Source organism: Megascapheus bottae, chromosome 32 (genome assembly GCF_031878675.1).
Source record: "Megascapheus bottae isolate mThoBot1 chromosome 32, mThoBot2.hap1, whole genome shotgun sequence".
In the NCBI taxonomy this organism is placed as follows: domain Eukaryota; kingdom Metazoa; phylum Chordata; class Mammalia; order Rodentia; family Geomyidae; genus Megascapheus; species Megascapheus bottae.
Window position 1 is genome coordinate 3,324,687 of NC_143540.1, and position 18,329 is coordinate 3,343,015.

At 44.7% G+C, this 18,329-nt stretch overlaps 1 protein-coding gene across 2 annotated transcripts in view; it reads left to right on the forward strand.

The window, feature by feature from the left end:
• The first annotated feature begins 1,499 nt into the window (after nucleotides 1-1,499).
• Nucleotides 1,500-18,329, forward strand: part of Nmnat3 (nicotinamide nucleotide adenylyltransferase 3) — a 47,040-nt gene continuing 30,210 nt past the window's right edge. Inside the window, exon 1 of one of the 2 annotated variants that reach the window (XM_090323248.1) lies at nucleotides 1,500-1,659. The gene's annotated coding sequence lies outside the window, so the exon portion shown is untranslated. Of the gene's footprint in view, nucleotides 1,660-1,787; nucleotides 1,854-18,329 lie in introns of those variants that run through there. The other variant, XM_090323249.1, reaches the window with a different exon arrangement.

Genomic DNA, 18,329 nt, shown 5'->3' on the forward strand with positions numbered 1-18,329 from the left:
GGCCACCGTCACCCTCATCCCTGCCTCCCGCGAGCACTTCATGGCCCCGCGCCTCTGTGGCCTGGACCTCAACAAACCCATCCAGCGGGAAATCCCGGAGTCCCAGGGAGTGATCAGCGGTGCTGTCTTCCTGATCATCCTCTTCCTAAGCCGGGACACAGAAGCTTTTATGGAGATATCCTTAACTCAACATTCAAATTCCTGACTGGAGATATAGGCTGGGCCCTGACATGGAGCCTGGACCAGGGCGAGGACCATAGACAACTTTATATTGGACTGTAAATTATGTGTTCTGATTAGAGCAGATGCAGGGCCCAGTGTTCCCAAAAGTGACAATAAAGTATTTCCTTTTTCTTGTTCCTACAGATATATTTCCTCTTTCCCTCCCCACTTCAGTACTGGAGAATGAACTCGGGATCTCCATGTCATAAGCAAGTGCTCTATCACTGAGCTATATCCCAGCCACTATTGTTTCTATACTGACAGGATAAATTGGAAGGGTGATGGAAATACCCTTCACAAGAGGATATCTATTATCTCTCTGCTGTATTAGATCCTAATAAATTACAGAAGCCAAATACCAGTGGTTCACACTTATATAATAGTTTCTCAGGAGACTGAGATCTGAGGACTGCCATTTGAAGCCAATCCAGGCAGGAAAAGTCCACACGTTTGACTTCAGTTAATCAGGAAAATATCTGACTGGAGGTACACTGGTAGAGTGCCATGAACAAAAAAATTGAACAAGAGGTAGAGGCCCTCACTGTAAATCCCAGTACCAGCATAAATAGTGAACTGAGACCAGAAAGAACATATTGAATAAAAATTAAAATGCTCAAAAAAAAGAAAAAAGAAAGAAAGGAAAGAAAGGTGATAGTGGTAGAGTCCTTGCCTACATACAGGAGGAGAAGGAGGAGGAAAACAAGCAAAAAAAACCTGCTCAAGCATTACCTTGATATACTGTTAATTCAATCTTCTAAAAAAGAAGGTAGGGGGCTGGGAGTTTGGCCTAGTGGTAGAGTGCTTGCCTAGCATGCAGGAAGACTGGGGTTCAATTCCTCGGTACCACATACACATAGAAAAAGCCAGACATGCTGCTGTGGTTCAAGTAGTAGAGCTCTAGCCTTGAGAAAGCCCAAGGACAGTTCTCAGGCTCTGAGTTCAAGGCCCAGGATTGGGCCTTGAATAATAATTCTAAAAAATAAATTAAATTAAAAAGAAAGTAAAAAATAAAGATAATCACATGCAATGTAAAACAGAGGAAAACGAAAAGCAAACTGTACCACAAGCCAAAGGACTTGAAGGTGAGGGAGGATTCAATGAGTACTTTAAGGAGGGGTGGGCGGGGCATCCGAGGGCGTGGCTTAGATCGGGGGCGTGGTTTGCCCCCTTAGGGTCCGCCCCCCAACGAGGGGTGGGGCGAGGCGCCCAACGTGTTCTCACTCTGACTCCGCCCACCGGCCGGGGAGCGCAAGGTCAAATCCGCCCTAGACCCCGCCCCCAAGAGCGCGCAGTGGCGGGGTCGCCCCGCGGCTGACCCGGGACGTTGTTCGGGGCCGGGTCCTCACAGCCCTACTTCCCGACGGATAATTCCCCCCGAGTCCCTCTCGTCCTCTCAGAATTTGTGAATCGTTCGTGCCGAGTGCCACAGCGCTGCAGGTAAGGGCGGCCGCGGGCCACGTGACTCCCGGCCGCGGGCCCACGTGACTCTTTACCGGCCGAGCTCACCTGAGAGCGCGCGCACCTGAGCGACAGGTGGCGGCCGAGGCCGGGCGGGTGTGTGTGTGTGTGTGTTCCCGCACTCCCGGGCCTGCAGGCCTGGAGGGTTCGGTTCCTCACCTTCGGCCCCGTAGGTAAAAATAAGTACCCACTCTGTACCTCCCCGGGCGCCAGGACCGGGGTTCAGGCACTCAGCGTGGGGTCCCTCCCCTCTGCAGGTCGGCCTGGTGGGGAGACCTAACACCCACAAGTACCCAAGCCCGGAGACTCGGTGTGAGAGGGGCGGAAGGAGAAGAGCTTGACTGTGTGGGGGTGCGGGGGTGAGGGGCTGGGCAGGTCCCCAAACGGCAGGGGGCTGCGCCTGCGGACCTGAGAATTCTAGGATGGGGGGGGGATGTGGCTTGTTTGAGGAAGGAGAGTTGGGAGGGGGGGTGGGGGTGGGCTACGGTGGAGAGCCAGCCTCGACTTTCCCTCTCTGTAAACTGGGTCCTGTCCCTGCCCAGGGAGGTGGAAGTGTGTGGGAAGGTTAAGTGCACTCTGCCAGGGCGGGGATGGCCAGGGACAGTGAAGGTGAGGGCCACCTCAGAGGAGGCTGGATGTCCTGGGGACTGAAATCAGTGCGCCTGCCTCTTGAGAAACTGCTTACCCTCTACAGAGTCCCTTTTGCCCTCTATGAAGTGAGGGCCTCTGAGTAGAACCCCAAGTGGTCTGTTCTCTGAGTCAAGGACTGGTTTATGCAGCTGATACACTCTATATGCTGTATGTGTAAATATATATATATGTACATGTATATATGTTATATACACATATATAGTATATGTGTATATGCACCATGTACATAATCATATCTGTACAAATGTATATATACAATATATGTGTATATATAATATGTAGCCCCTCTGCTGATATTTTGGTGAGGACCCCTGGGGCCTTGGAGCCTTCATGGATTTGAAAGAAAGTTTTGGGCTTCAGTAAACACCTGTCATCTGCTTGGTGGTGGTGGTGGTTGTTGGCGTTTTGTCAGTCTTGGGGCTTGAACTCAGGGCCTGGGCACTGTCCTAGGGCTTTCTCAAGGCTAGCACTCTACCACTTGAGCCAGAGCAGCACTTCTTGCTTTTTCTGTGTATGTGGTACTGAGGACTTGAACCCAGGGCTTCATGCATGCAAGGCAAACACTGTACTAGTAGCTAGGCCACATTCCCAGCCTGCTTGGTGCTTTTTGTTGCTTGAATGATTTCAGTGTCTTCTTTGGTTCTGTTGATATGGACTTAGCCAGGAAAGTTGGCCCAGCTGGGCAGTCGTGGTAAGAGCAGAACTGAGAGAGGAGGAGCCTAGCAACATTTGTAGGGAGTCCCCCCCCAAAACAGAACAGATAAAACAGAAGGGTGCTGCTTCACTGTCTCTCCTCAGCCCACAGCAGTGTGCTAGCTGAAGTAAGGAGGGAGGCTCCAGGACAAGTGGTCACAGGCTTGGCACTTCCTACATCTACAACCATCCTGGGTAATTCAGTTATCTCCAAGTCTGACAGGTGCTTGCTATATATAGTTGACCCTGGAGCAATATTCACCCTCATTCCTTCCCTCTCCCCCAAAGAACTAAACTAGGAATAATAATAGTTCCTCCCTCCTGTGGAGGGTTATTAGGGAGATTTTATGAGCTCCTGAAATGCATTGAGCTGTGCCTGACATGCAGGAAGTTACTGCTAGTGCTTTTTCCAATTTGTACTCTTTGTTCTGGACAAAGAGTGGTGAAAGGCAGTAGAAGGAGAGGGGGGGGAGAGAAAGTTATGAAAGACTGTGCTGGGTGATTAGTGGGGGAGTTGGGTTATCTCTGGCAAAAGTTTTGCCAGAGAGTACCAGTTTCCAGATGAGAGGTCTGTAGGAGATAAAAGGCCTCCACAGCTACACTGTATGGCACTGGTATTCAGAATGTGAATATCCAGGCCAGGGAAAACTCAGCACACATTGTGGGTGGAGGCGGAGGAGAATTGTCCATTTTGGCTGACTGGCTGCTATTAATATGTACATGGTAATCGTCTGAGACTGGTTTGGTTCTGTCTGTGGCCTGGGAGCTGTATGTGTCCAATTTTGTAACTCCTGCATGTGATAGAGTAACCATTTATGCATGTATGAGTGAAAGAAACTAGGTGTTGAATATGTATTTTTTTAAAGAAGTATGGCAGGTAAGGAGATAATAAAGACACCTGCACAGTCATGTTCATCCCTGCACTCTTCACAATCACCAAGGGATGGAAACAACCCAGATGCCCCAGTACAGATAAATGGATACAAAAAATGGGGTACCTATATACAATGCAGTTCTATATAGCCACCAGACAAGATAAAATAATGGCATTCGCTGGGAAGTGGATGGAACTAGAGCAAATCATGTTGAGTGAACAAAAAGTGCATGGTCTCCTTGATATGTGAGTATTAGATCTAAACAATATGAGTGATGACTCAATGACTCAAGTATTCCAGGTCATTGGCATGAATTTGGAGATATAAATGTATCTATATAGACATAAAGGTCTATGGTAGGATATATAGTCTATACACACATATTGATATATAGCTTGTTATATATCTATGACATACAAAGATTCAGCTTAATTTTAATTATGTTCTTAAATGTCTGTGCTAGTGAATGTATATAGAGATTTTTTTCTTGTGTACTTGAATGTGGAATATTACCTTTGAAATAGGCTGTAAAAACTTAGTTTTAATTTTAAAAAAGAAGTATGGGGGTAGGGACGTGACTCAAGCAATAGAGCACTTGTTAACAAGTGTGAGGCCTCAAGTTCAGAAGTTAGTACTACCAATAACAATATAAAAAATATTTAAGATACCTGAAGACCAAAAGATAACTAGCATTTGTAAGTACTTCCTTTGGGCCATGTGTTTTCAAGTATTCTGTAGTTGAGTAGTGAACCCCATAGGTCTGTAACAGATATAGTGCCTGGCTGATCTCAGTGTAACACAAAGTAGGAATCACTGTAACTAATCAGAGAGTCTTATTAGGAGCATTCAAGAAGTGTTAGACGTGGGGGCGTGGCTCTAGTGGCAGAGCACCTGTCTAACAAGTGTAAGGCCTTGAATTTACACTTTAGTACCAAAAAAAGTAAATATGTACATTAATATCTAGTGTTATTTTTATTACATTGATTGTATGACAGGGAAATTCACAGCCACAGGCATGGTTGTGTGTGGCATGGATTCTGAACTTACTTGGGCCTATCTAGTAGCAAAGGCACTTGGCATACACTGACTAGACAGCTGGCTTGAAGTGCAGACAAGTTCATATGCATTTCATTCATTACTGAAAGCACTTGATTATGTGTAATCTTAAAAGAAAAAAAACTCTACGAAATGATAATTTATATGCCTTTCAAGTTCAGGTATTTTATCATCTAGATAAATCTTCCTCGCATCTCTGTTAAGCCACTTTGCGCTACTGAAGCTCTTAAATAAAGTGGCTTGTCTTGACCAGTGTCTGTCTAAGCTCATTTATCATAGTTCCCTAGGAAAGATGGACAGATCCCATTTTCCATGATAGGCTTGTGACCCTGCCCTATGGTTTTAGTGAAGTAGCTGTGTATGATAGTGTTTAACAAACTGCCGTTCCCTCATCATCTGTGTAACCCGTGTTCCAAGCTTAGGAATTTGGAACCACAATGGCAAAGTGGTCTGTTGGTATTGTGAGCCTGTTGGTAGTGTGATCGGCTTGGAGGAGATCTGTAGTTCCTAAGGTGATGGGTTTGAGGGAAAGTACCTGAGGGTGACATTAGAGCAGTCTTCATCTGATCTGTATCTCCATATTCCTCTTACTGACTTGAGCTGCTCCTCAGATGCAATCCCCAGCACAGATGTTGAAGGAAAGCCTTCTTCCTGCTTCCTCTCTAGCACCCCTACCACACACATACACAAGTGCTCCCTCTGCTGGCAATGCCCCTTCATGTGCAGAATCCCATCAGCTCAGCATGGTCTTGTGACCAGACATACCTCATGCCTACTGGATTTACTGACAGCAGAGAGACAACACTGAGAGTCCCGCTTTATGTAAGTCCCGATCTGAGCAGCCTTGGGACACGCTCCATATCTGAATAATATTAACTTTATTTTATTTGGCCAAGGCTATGAACAAAATGAATGTCCCATCCCCATCCATCTTCCATGTAGACCTACTACAAGGGATAAGTTGCCTTCTTCCCCAGATCAAAGAAAGGAAGTCGGTAATATACAAGTCCCCTGCCCCCAGTTCTTGCTTCTGAGGTGGGTTTGATTGCCACTAAGCAGGTTGGGAAGAGCTATATTCCCAGGGCAGCTTTAATAGGCTTGTAATCATGTGGTTTGTGGCCATTGAGTGGCTCTAGAAATCTGCCTTCCATGAAGGCTGCACACAGAGACAGGATTTATACCTCCTGAAAGTGCATGTTAAGTGGTGGGTATTTATGAAAGAGGGTGTAAATGTGTCCATCACTCAACCTGGAACTTTTTTAGAGCTCCTAAGATGGTTTTAAATTAAAGCCAATCTTCCTGACTTCCACCTCTGTCAGCCCCCTCCCTCCCTTCCTCTTAGAAAAATGAAGTGTGACAGCAGGATAGAACCCAGGCCAGAGGTTGGAACAGCCACACAGAAGAAAATTAGCTTATCAGACTCAGGCCTGTGGGGCTTCCTACCTTTGTTTCTGCCCCTTTCCCAGTTGTGGTATTCTGTGGGACCAGTTTGATAAATAGAACACATCCTAATAGAACCCCAGTCATAGCCCTCAGTACTGGTTGAAAACAAGGGATGCAGGACCAAGCTGGATTTTGACTCAGTGAATGGCAAGCAAAAGGGAGAGAGTGAGTATCACTGTTGTAAGGGAATCTTACCAGGCCAGAGAAGGTGTCAAAAGGCTTCAAGTTTTCTCTGTGATCCAGTAATCATGAGGATAGCATGTATAGAAGTCTAACTTCTAATGCTTATTGACTTCTGTTTTCTTTTTACTCTTTTGTGGTACTGGGGTTTGAACCCAGGACTTTGCACTGAGTTTGACTGGCACTCTATCATGAGCCATGCGTCCAGCCCTGTGTTTTACTGATTAATTTCAGGATATGATTTCACTTCCACCTATGTGAGCAGCTGGCCCACAATCTGCCTACTTTAGTCTTACCATGGGCACTGGAACCACAGGTATACACTACATTATCCAGCCTCACATTGAGTCTCCTAGGGTTAGAGATCTAACTCACGACTGGTTAGATCAAAAGTAGATGTTTACTGCTCAAACCCTGTCCCTAGTATCCAAGCTGACCTTGCTTTTCATTCCCCATTTGGTCACTTTCTGTGTTGCTCTAGGCCATTCTTACCTTACGTGTGTGTGTGTGTGTGTGTGTGTGTGTGTGTGTGTGTGTGTGTGAGAGAGAGAGAGAGAGAGAGAGAGAGAGAGAGAGAGAGAGAGAGGAGAAAGGAGAAAGAGGATGTCAATGTCTATTACCCACTTTGTGTTTTATAAGAAATCAAAGGACCAGAGATGATAAAAGTAGAGGCACTTCCTGCCTGCCTCAGGTGTTGTTGCAATGCCACTAGGGATTTTGCTTTAAGAAAATAATGTGAAAAGTACAAAGAGATGCTGTAGGAAGCTATTTGCTCTTTCATTATATATAATGATAAAAATGTAGCCATGACCAGAACACGTGGTACAGATGGGTGGTAAAATTACAGGACACCAGATTGATGGAATAATATACTATAAATATGAAGATTAGCAGCCTAGAAAGCAGAATGCCATTACACTCGATGGATTCAGGAAGGCAGTCTTCAAGGGGCCATCTGTCTGTGAACATTAGAACTATTTGCTTCTTCAGGCTTTCTATATTGTTTTATCTATTTAGTTTTTGCTGGTCCTGGGCCTTGAACTGTGGGCCTAGGTGCTGTCCCTAAGCAACTTTTGCTCAAAGTTTGGAGATTAGAGTCTCACAAACTTTCCTACCTCAGCTAGCTTTGAACCGCAATCCTCAGATCTTAGCCTCCTGAGTAGTTAGGCTTACAGGCGTGAGCCACCAGCGCCCAGCTTTTTATATTGCTTTATTATTCTATATGTTTTCTAAAATCTTAAAATAGATTTCAGTCTTACTAGGAAGTTACAGTTTTCTGGCCACCATTAGGCATAGGTTTTTAGCCTAGCAGTTTTCAGAACAAATGGATACAGGACTCAGAATAGAGAAATCTATAGTAGATGTAGCTGAACGAACAACATGATTCTCAGCCTGTGGAGAACCTTGAACTGGAGAGTGAGTAGAGAGAGGGAGTTCAGAAAGGATTCATTATGCTAATCTCTCAGTCTTTGCTTATGTTTGAAAATTTATGTAATAGAAATTGCTTTTAAGAATAATTTTTTTAAAAAATGTGCTTTGGCTGGCACAGTGGCTCACGCCTGTAATCTCCTAGCTAATCAGAAGGCTGAGATCTGAGGATCAAGGTTCAAAGCCAGCTCGGGTATAAAAGGACCTGAGATTCTTATCTCTAATTAATCTCTAGAAAATGGGAAATGGGGTTTGGCTCAAGGGTAGGGTGGTAGCCTTGAGCTGGAGAGCTCAGGGATAGTGCTCATGCTGAGTTCAAGACTCCCCCCCCCCCACACACACACACTCACAAAATGTATTTTGAAAAAGTGGAACTTTTTTTTTTTTTCTGTCTTGGCACGAGAATTCTCAACAAACCAATCTTCATATCCTTGAGTATTTACTGTCTGTTTTTCTGTTTATTGTTCGGCAAACGCTTAATCTTACTTCCCCCTAAGTTGAACATTGGGAGGAAAGCATGGCAAAAGATAGGGTGGAAAGGCAGTTAAGGGTCTGTAAGTTTTGACCCCGTAGTTCCTAGGACAGATGCCTTCTGGGGAGGAAGTCAGATGCCAGGCGTTGATTTTTTTTGAGCCTGTTCACAGCCCATGCTGACTCAAGGAAACAAACAGTTTGATGAATCTTCTATGTTAGAGATTGTAGACACTCCTTGCAGAGACAGGTGGGCTTGCTTTTCCTTAACAAAGAACTATTGTATCTTGTCAAACATCTTTGCACTGTTATGTGCTACTTCATAGGAATTATATTTGTTATTTCAGATTTCCCACTCCCCAATGTACAATTTTCTTATTTAAATTTTTTTCTGGCAAATCCTGTGGTTTTACACGGAAGTTCATTTTTTAGTCTTAGACATATAACAAATAATCAGATTCCTTTTACTTTGTATTTTTTCTTATCAACATCACCAGGCAGAGCAGCCCTCTAAATGTTATTCTTTCCTTATCTCCTCCAATAATGCTGTCATGGAATTACTAAATCTGAAGACTTGTGTGGAGAATTTTTTAGTAGAGACATCATTGCTAACCAAGGGGCCATTACTTTGCAAGTCTTGATTCAGTTCTCAGAGTACAGTTCAGAGTAGTCTTATCTTCAAATAGAACTCCATCCTTTCCCTTAAGCCTTTTCCATATTAACACATACCCAGTGACTCCATAGTGGTAATTTCACAAATTCTGGACAAACTGAATTGTATCTGATCAGTATGTCCACAGAGGCATCAAGGTTTGTGGCCTGTGAGGAACTTGAAGATGAATCTGGGTATAGCTGTTTGTAGAGGAAACATTTGTTTTCACTTCATAGTCCATTCCCAATTAACAAGGCTAGTGTAGTGGAAAGAAGCCACTGATGCTCAAAAAAATCATGATGAGTATCAAATTATAGTCACTTCTTGATTTTCTGGGGTCTGATTCACTGGTTTATGAATTGTTTGGGGTTCAAACACAGTGGGCCCTAGGATGTCATGCATCCCCTCTTGAACTGGGCAGCAGCGGCTTACCAGCCATTGCCTCCACCCCAGGAAAGAAGTGAGTTTTTCTGGGGCTGGGTCAGCAAGTGATACTTGACCTTAACTGGATGGCACCGTGGTGATGGAGATGTCAGTCCTGGCAACTAGGTGGGCCCTGTCCCACCAGATCCCCAATGCAGTGTCTCTAAACTCCAAACAGCCAGAACCACCTGGAAGGTTTGCTAAGCCACAGATGGCTGGACTGCCATCCTAATTTCTGATTCCATATGTCTGGTGTAGGACCTGAGAATCTGTGTTTTTTAAGAGTTTCTGGATGAAGCTGATTCTGCTGGTCTTTGAAAGCTGAGCTGCTCCTTTCTAAAACGTGTTTTTCATCTGAGGTTGCACATTAGGGCTCCCTGAGGAGCTTTTAAAAACTATTGATGTCTTGATGCACCTTGACATCCCTCTGATGGCATGGAAGACTCCGGATGTGGGATATAGGCGGGGCTGTCTTAAGACTCCCTAGGTGGTTTTAATGTGGGCCTGGAATTGACAGCCAAGAATGTACCCCACACTGGGACTTCTGTCTCTTGTCTCCTGATTTTCCTTTATCTTTACCTCACTGTATATTTGTTTCATGAAGATATTTTTTTCTTTACATCAAGGAGTTTCTTCCTGTAAACAGGTATATTATAGAAATAAACTATATATCTCCTTCTTGAGGGAAACATTTCACAGACCATAAAGGGGATGTATCTGTAAACATGATGTAATTATCTGTTACCATTTTTAGTTCTTTTCTGCACCCATCCTGTATAATACAGCACACCTGTACACACACAACATACACAGGACACTTGTGACATTCTTCCTTGTCAGACTCACAGCCCCTTTACACCACCAGTAAATCCCCTCAGAACACAACACAGGATGCTGTGTAGCCCTCTTCCACCACCTCTTCACCCCGCGCCACATTAATTCACAGCACCCCTCCCTCCTGGGACCCAGTTAAACCCAGCCACTGTAGATCCCTAATGAGTCCCTGCCTGTGCAGGAAGAGGTACCCTGAACTCTGCTTTCCCCTCCATCCCATTCAATGATATGAGGTGCATGGAAATAAGAACCATTTACTCTTGGGGGAAGAGGTTGTGATGGACAACATCCTAATTGCATCTGTTTTTTCCTATAGAAATAAGTCATGGTGAATACCAGACTTGGGACTCGGGTGGCCTTAGGTGGACTCCTCCTAAGGCTCCTGTGGTTGCTGTGAGGCAGTGAGGAGAGAATGGCCTGCTTCACTCAGTCCTCAGGAGCTTGCAGTTGGTCTATGTTTCTTTTGGTACTCAGGACAGGGTTGTGGCATTGGAGGTCCCTGTCAGAAACAAGATCCTAATTCTGTATATGGTGTTATGCAGATTAAAGTTAACCTGTGAAACAGTGTAGTTTTGGGATTTCAAAGACATAAAAAGTGCATATTTTGTCAATTTCCAGCTATTATGATTAATAACTGCTGTTATTGATTTCTATCTGGAATTTCTGTTGTGTTGTATTGCAGGTGGCATTGTTCTATGTCTGACTCTCCTTCTAAAATGAGTACCTTGGGAGCAGGGACTGTGCCGGCCACATTTCTGACCATGGCATTGAGCACAGTTTCGCCCAGGGTTTGCCCTATGACATAATTTCTTGATGAGCAAGTCATCCCAGTAACAGCATCCTTTCACTTATCTGAGATATACTTTGGAAACAGCAGCTGACAGCACCTTCAAAGCCTTGAGCACAGTTCAGCTTCAGTGCCTATAATTGTAGCTACTCAGGAGACTGAGATCTGAGGATTGCATTTTGAAGCCAGCCAGCCCGGGCAGGCAAGTCTGTGAGACTCTTACCTGCACTACACTACACCAGAAAAAGGAAGTGAAGGAAGTGGAGCTGTGGCTTAAGTGGTAGTTAAGAGCACTAGCTTTGAGCAGAAGAAACTCAGTGATAGTGCCCAGGCCCTGAGTACAAACCCCAGGGTTGACACACACACACAGCCATGAACACATCCCCATTTACATACGACTGTCCATTATGCTTATTCAAAAGGACAGGAAATTGTTAGTAGATCTGCATACTTGCAAGTGAGGGGAAGTACCTTTTTCTTCAGTGACCCAAGTTCATTGCTTCCCATCCTCAGCCAGTCCCACCAGCCATGGCCCTGCCCTCATCTTGTTTAGGAGCAATCTAGATGCCAGTTACCAAGGCTGGATTCCAATTATGATGTGCCCAGTGTGTTGTGGTTGTTACTTGCATGCATCTGAGCTAGTGACATCTTCATCTTTTAACATCTTCCTAAAGACAGGCGAAATAAGAACTAGTACCCAAGAATGACAGAAACCTGGTCATCCACAGTAAGCCACTTTTCACAATTCCACAGGCTGAGCTATTCCTGGGCTCTCTGCAATCTGGGCCAGGTTTTAGGTAAGCAGATTCCATGTACCAACACACACCCCCAGAAGGCCCTGTCTGATACAGCCCCACAGCTTACTTTTAATTTTTCAAACTTGGTATTTCATTGCAACAGTGCTTACTTCTTCCCTCTTCCCTCCCTCTGTGATTCAGCACTTTGGTAATTTAAAAAATACTGCCTTTTCCTTCTTGGTTCAGAGAAGTAAAAATAATTATCACAGAAAATGGGTAATTCACAGTTGCAATGCCAGGCTGCTAATCAAAAAATTGTAAATGGAAACATGAGCATATGTTTATCACTTCTGGAAATTAGAATGCAATTGAAAAAGTGGCTGTGGCCTCAAAGAGCAGGCATTATGGAAGGGGAGACAGACTTCATTATTAGAGGGAGACCTGCCTGCTAATGAGGCTTTGAAGTTGTTGATGCCTCCAGAGAAGTGAATAAAGGAAGCCACGGCTGCTCAAGGGAGCCTCATGGTGGATCACTCCCCTGTGGCAGGGGCTTACCAGCCCTCTCATGATTGGTACTTTCATGATCAGCCTTGATAACATACAGCCCAGGGCCCTTGCCAACTTTGTCCCCACAGTCTCTCTTATTGTCTGAGCATGCCTGATGGCCTCCCACATTCCAAGGGACTAGCAAATACTATTTCCTCTCTCCAGGTTACTGCCTATCTTCTGTTCACCCTCTCAAACTTGGTAAATACCTTTGACTTCCATCTGGGCTCCCTCCTTCAATCTGGCCAGGCTGAGGGCTTTCCTCCACACACCTGGGCTTCTCTTTCCACTTGTGGGAGCTCTTCATTGGTGATGCTTGGCCTTTCTGCCCTGTACAAGCACAAACAGGTAAACATCCACGCAGGACTGTGCTTTTTCTTTCTGTCTCCCTGGCTCTGGGCACACTGCCTGCCAACCAATAGCTACTGTGTGATGCTTGTGGCATGAAGGTCTTATTCATAGCAGCCAAGGACTTTGAAATGGTTTTGGAATCTGTCTTTGAAAAGCACAGTTATGACAGGGAGCTATCAGTAAGATAAATCCCATGCATTCCACAGCCAGCTGAGGTATTTAGGCTTTCAATGTCCAAGTTTGTTTTTGTGCTGCAATTTGTGTGGACCACAAGTTAGGCTAGCCAAGCCTTCAAGTCAAAGACAGAATTTGGAGGAAAGACATAATAGTCTTTCCGGCTTCAAATTCCATGTGCCTCTGTACTGTAATCAGGACAACAACGAGCCGTTCTGCATCTTCTTTTGTGATATTATTGGAAGCACTGAAAGCCACACAATTGCTTGCAATATTTGAAGGAGGTCAGTCTTATTGAGTCAGCTGTGAGCTCAAGAAGCAAGTTTCTCCCATTTATGCCCTTGTTGAGTAACCTAGTATCCCCTCTCTTGGTGGGTTGGATTTCAAATGAGGGGTGGCCACCATGTAGGGCCTGGATGGAGAGGCCAGAAAGTTGCCTTGAGAACTAGAGACAAGGGAGGGAGCTGTGGGAGAGTTCAGGGCCCAGGGAGGATTCACAGGAGGACATGATGTGGAGGAAGAGACTTGGTGTTTTATATGTAGGTTGTCTTATTGCTTGCAGGACTGATTTAGAATAGCTGACCAGCTGATAATGGGCTCAGCTCCCATAAGCATTTGGTTGGTTGTACATGTCTCCGTGTGTATATATGTGTGCCAGTACTGGAGCTTGAACTCAAGGTCTGGGCACTGATCCTGAGCATTTTTGCTCAAGACCAGCATTCACACCACCTGAACCACACCTCCACTTTTGACTTTGGTGGTTGATGAGTCTCACAGACTTTTCTGCTTTAGTTCACTTCGAAACTCGGTCCTTCAGATCTCAACTTCCTGTGTAGCTACGATATAGGCATAAGCCACCAGTATTTGGCTCCATATGCATTTTATAACTTGTAGCGTTTTTTTTTCTCTTCAACTGAATGATTTTTTTTAAATCATGTGTTTTTTAAAAAATTATAATTACTACATGATACACTAAGAGACGTCAGAGTTTCTCCAGTTGAATTTTAAAAATAGAAAGCACCCTTAACTCCTATTTTGTTTGCAGGATGATCTGTTAGGTGCCATTTGATCTAAGCAAGTAATTTTTATAGAATGGAGTAAGAACAGAAAATGACAGACTAATACCAGTAAGATGACATTTATAAAACAATAATTCCATGAATTTTTGGCTCTCCTCCCTGTATCTATTTCCCTTAGCGTTTAGATTCCATTATTGAAATACAATGGGAGTGAAGCACTCATGGCATATCAGGAATCTTTATAAGTCTTCTCTTAAAGCCATTGTGCCTTTCTGATTAAGCACCTTGGTTGTATCTACCTTTGGACTGGTAGAGTTACCCTGGAGGCTGTTTACTATTTGACATGCAGGCTTGTATTCGGTTCTATGGAGACACCCAGTGTCTCTGGAGAGAGAGAAGGGATGGTGGTTTATTGAACCTTGATCTGTCTATCCAAGGAAAAGAAGCTGCAGGGCATCTGTTCACTTTTGCTTTCAAAATTAAAAGTAGATTTAATTTGTAGAGCTTTGCAATTTCACTTGAACCTTGTGCAGTTGGGAGCCTGGGAATAAAGTCCCCCACAATCTCTTCTTGGGCCCAGGGCTAAGAAATGCTATTGCCAATCCCTTTTCCCCTATGTCCCTGGACTGCCTTGTTCACCTCTCAGTAGGTAGGACCTTGCCAGGCCACGAAGATGAAGGTATAACAGCCTATTGAAATGGTCCATATAGGACAATATTGCTCTTTACACAGTGATGTCAGTTTTGCTCTGTTTCTCCACCCAGAGCTATGAATCCTCACTTCTAGGTTCCCTTTAGGGATACTATCTGTCCATGCCTCCCTACTGGGTCATGGAAATTGATAGGGATAGCTTTTCTACCAGCTTAGGTGCCTCACACAGCCACGTGTTGAGTGTCTAGGTGTCTACTTCTGGCTGGACACTAGTGGGTTGAAGGAGGACCCCAGGATCCACCCAGCTTCTTCCCTATGTTGTTTCTAGCCTGATCTTACAGGGTTCTTGGTAAGGACCTAGAGAACATTGGCACTGGATGGAACAGACCAGTGTGCACACTGGAAAGCACTGCTGTGTAAGGTAAAGGAGTATGTGGCTTCCTAGCTCTTCCATCTCCTGGGGAAGAGGAAAGCCACAGTCAGAGAAGGCTTGCTTTGCAGTAGTGAATGAGGGGTGACCAGTGCTGGGGTTCTGACAGAGAGGCCAGGCAGCTCGCCTTGGGAAGTGGAGGCAGAAGGAGAGGCTGGGCCACAAGGAAAGCACTTATAAGGACATAGACATGGAGAAGAGGGGGAGAAGTGGCTACAGTTCCTGAGCTATTAAAGAGGAGCTAAAACACACGGTAGCCAGGTGGGTTGGGATAGGGCATTTGTACCTTTGCCTAAGCCTGGGACCCTGAAGCTTAGATAGTCTCTGCCCTGAGACCCAGCCAGGTTAGGCTGCACCCACACAGGCCTCCCTGATTCCTGGCAAATGGTTTTCAGGGCTTGCAACCCCACTGTTAATGATGAGAATCAGTTCAAAGTCATTGACCACAGTGGCGGCATGGTGTGTAGATAAAATATCAAATGACTAGCTTCGAAAAGCTCTCTAACCCCAAGGAGGTTAGGCCAGTTTCCTCCTGTCAGAGCAAACTCTGACCTTGGAATTATTTGTCATAAATGTATGTGATGCCATTGGTGAAGGTTTTTAGTCCATTTTGTGTTTATTTCCCCCTTCAAATCGCTTGGAAATGTATTTTCTTGAGCTAAGGTCTCATATAGGGGCTACTGTGGGGGGAGGGGGGAGAGGGAAGGGAACATTGTAAGAAATTTAAAGCAGAAACCATATGACGGATGCCAGTATTCTAATACCTGAGTTTCCAAATGTTTTCTGCCCTACAAATGTGTCCCCCCGCTCCTTTTTTTTTTTTTTTTTTTGGTCGGTTGTAAAGCTTGAACTCTGGGCCTGGGTGCTATCCCTGTGCTTTTCAGCTCAACGCTAGCACTCTACCACTTGAGCCACAGCGCCACTTCTGATTTTCTGGTGGTTAATTGGAGATGAGAGAGAGTGTCATGGACTTTTGTGTCCAGGCTGGCTTTGAACTGAGATCCTCAGATTTGTCTCCTGAGTAGCTAGGATTACAGGTGTGAGCCACTGTTGCTGGGCTATGAATGTGTCTTATATCATGTGTTCTGTTGAAGTATTCATATAGCAAGGCTGGCATGAGCCCCTCAGGTTCTGACCACATCCTAAGAAAATCATGAAGTTTAATGACATCTTAGTTTGTAAAAGGTTCCCTTTAGAGGAGAAAGGCTCATGTTGGATTAAGCCAGAAAGTTATTTTAAGTAATCCCTTCAAAGATACTGAAGTGAGAGGGAATTCTCTCTCCTCTCCCCTCTCCCTTTCCCCCCCCCCCCCTCTCTCTCTCTCTCTCTCTCTCTCTCTCTCTCTCTCTCTCTCTCTCTCTCTCTCTCTCTCTCTCCCTCTCCCTCCCTCCCTCCCTCTCCCTCCCTCCCTCCCCCTCCCTCCCTCCCTCCCTCCCTCCTTTTCCCTCCCTCCCTTCATCCCTTCCTTCCTCTCCCTCTCTCTTCCCACCCATGGTTCTCTGGTTCTGTCTTGGATAGGTACTACTGAAGGCAAATCAGATATTCCTCCTTCGTTGGGAAGCAGTAAAATGTTCCCTAAAGGGTTTTAGAAATAAGGTAGAAACTTTTCCCCTGGAGCTATGTCAGTGACTTTAGCCTCAAGGTCCTGAATGGAGTTCAGCATCACTCCTGGTCCCTTTTTACCCTAAGCCTCTCTGAATTTATTACCTTTCCAAAAAGGGGCCTCCCCATCTTTTGATTTTGTCCTAAAGGGTACATGTCTTGTAAATTGAGGTGAGACTGTGTGTTAAGATACATTCCTCCGTGGGGCCAGGAGTTTGGCCTAGTGGTAGAGTGCTTGCCTAGCATGCACAAAGACCTGGGTTCGATTCCTCGGTACCACATACATTGAAAAAAAAAGCTGGAAGTGGTGCTGAGGCCCAAGTGGTAGAGTGCTAGCTAAGCCTTGAGAAAGTCCAAGGACAGTGCTCAGGCCCTAAGCCCAAGCCCAGGACTGGCAAAAAAAAAAAAAAAAAAAAAAAAAAAAAATATATATATATATATATATATATATATATATATATATTCCTCCAGCCCCAAACTTCTCTAGAATGGAAGAACTTGTGATTCATAAACTATTGTCTCTGTGTGGTCTACAGAAATTCCAGTCCTGACCTGGAATCCAGCTTTGTTATTAACTTCCCAGTAATATCAGCTAAGCAGCTTTGCCTCAGTTTCCTCAATTAGATAATAGATGTTTGACCACATATTCTATAAATAGAAATATGAAGTAGGCTACGGGTTGGTGCCTCACCCCTGTAATCCTAGGTAATATCTGAGGATCAAGGTTCAAAGCCAGCCAGTGAAGGAAAATCTGAGAGATTCTTGTTTTCAATTAAACACTAAAAAGCTGGCTTCAGCTGTAGAGTAACAGCCTTTAGCAAAAAAGCTAAGGAACAGTGCCCAAACTCTAAATTTAAGTGCTCATACTGGCACAAAACAAAACAAAACGTATTTTTCTTCATGCTCTGGCTTCTTGCTTCAAGAGGGGGCGTTGCCCAGAACTGGGTGTCAGATGTGTATTTGTTTTAACCTGTGCTAGTTCTCATCTCTCACATCCCACTTGCTAGAGGCCAGAATTTGAAGTCCATCAGATGCCACCAAAGAATACAGAGTACTTAGGGATAGCTGTTATCAGCATTGAAACTTCACTCTCCTCTGGCATCTGTGACAAATTCCCACAAACTTGGTAGCTTAAAGTAGAAAGTCATGTTCTGCAAACCAAAGCTCTGAAATCAGTATCTGTAGGTCAAAGGCAAGGCACCCATGGAGCTTCTTTCCCTTCCCAAACTCCAGAGGGAATGTGTTCCAGCTTCGGGGTGGCTGCCAACAGTCCTTGGCTCTGGGCCACATCACTGCAGTCTCGATGGCAGCCTCTTCAAGTCCTCCCTGTTTTATCTTTACAATGCTTGCTTTTTTCTCTGTGTCAGATGTCCTTACCTTCCCCTTACAAAGATACCCATGCTTGCCTTGAGCACCTCTTCCTCAAGATCCTTAATCACAACTGCAGACACCTTTTCTCCAATGGAAGTAATATTTACTGATATATTATCCAACCTACTGTGTATGTGTGTGTGTGTGTGTTCACATCTTTTCCAATAAACTTTAACCTACTGTAGAATACTCTCTTTCCTTTGAACACTGGCAGAACTTACTTTCATTCACAAAGAAGAAAATTCTTTTGCTTTGTGCACAAATTTTGGCTTCAA